This window comes from Corvus brachyrhynchos, unplaced genomic scaffold, assembly GCF_000691975.1.
Source record: "Corvus brachyrhynchos isolate BGI_N302 unplaced genomic scaffold, ASM69197v1 scaffold489, whole genome shotgun sequence".
Classification (NCBI taxonomy): domain Eukaryota; kingdom Metazoa; phylum Chordata; class Aves; order Passeriformes; family Corvidae; genus Corvus; species Corvus brachyrhynchos.
In genome coordinates, this window is record NW_008239772.1 from 153,377 (window position 1) to 153,996 (window position 620).

The 620-nt window shown below is 49.4% G+C and overlaps 1 long non-coding RNA gene across 1 annotated transcript in view; it reads left to right on the plus strand.

Moving 5' to 3' along the window:
• The first annotated feature begins 283 nt into the window (after positions 1–283).
• The window catches only part of LOC108448815, a 16,852-nt gene continuing 16,515 nt past the window's right edge, over positions 284–620 (plus strand). Inside the window, exon 1 of the long non-coding RNA XR_001864841.1 lies at positions 284–366. This is a non-coding gene — a long non-coding RNA (uncharacterized LOC108448815). The remainder of the gene's footprint in view (positions 367–620) is intronic.

Sequence of the window (620 nt, forward strand, 5' to 3'; positions counted from 1 at the left end):
TTGCATGACTTTAGTGCCTATTAATCAGCCAAATTTAAAAACAGGGGAAAATTTAATAGGAACTGCAGCCGCTGCTGATGCAACAGCATCTCAGGGCAATAAAAATGCTAATTGGGTCTGCCACAGGTGTGGCAAACCAGGGCACTTGGCCTGAAACTGCAGAGCTCCGGCTCCAACTAATCAGGGTTCCTGAGCTGTCTCCCCAGGGCAAATGACATTGCCTGCCCCCAATGGGATGCAGCCAAAAAACTGACCAGACCATGTGGATTGGCAGGGGCACGCAGGGGAATGAATCAAGAAACTGCCACCAGGAAAATGGTCACCACGACCTCTGCAACTCAAATGGACTCGGTGACACCCCAAAGAGTCGCGAGTTGTGAGAATCTGAGAGACTGTATATTGTTTGTGTTAAAAGATGTTGTACATTCACCAGCTGACATTTGTGTTACCCCAGAAATTGTTCAAGTGGGGCCACAAGGGTCCTTTACTGTCAACGTCCAGTGTGTTAACCCTCCCTTTTTTCTTGCTGCTAACCAGGTTGTGGCCCAAGCCATTCTCATGCCCAGTAGTCCGCCACAGGACTACAACCCCTCTGTCTTCTGGGCTGAGGTAGTTGGGAA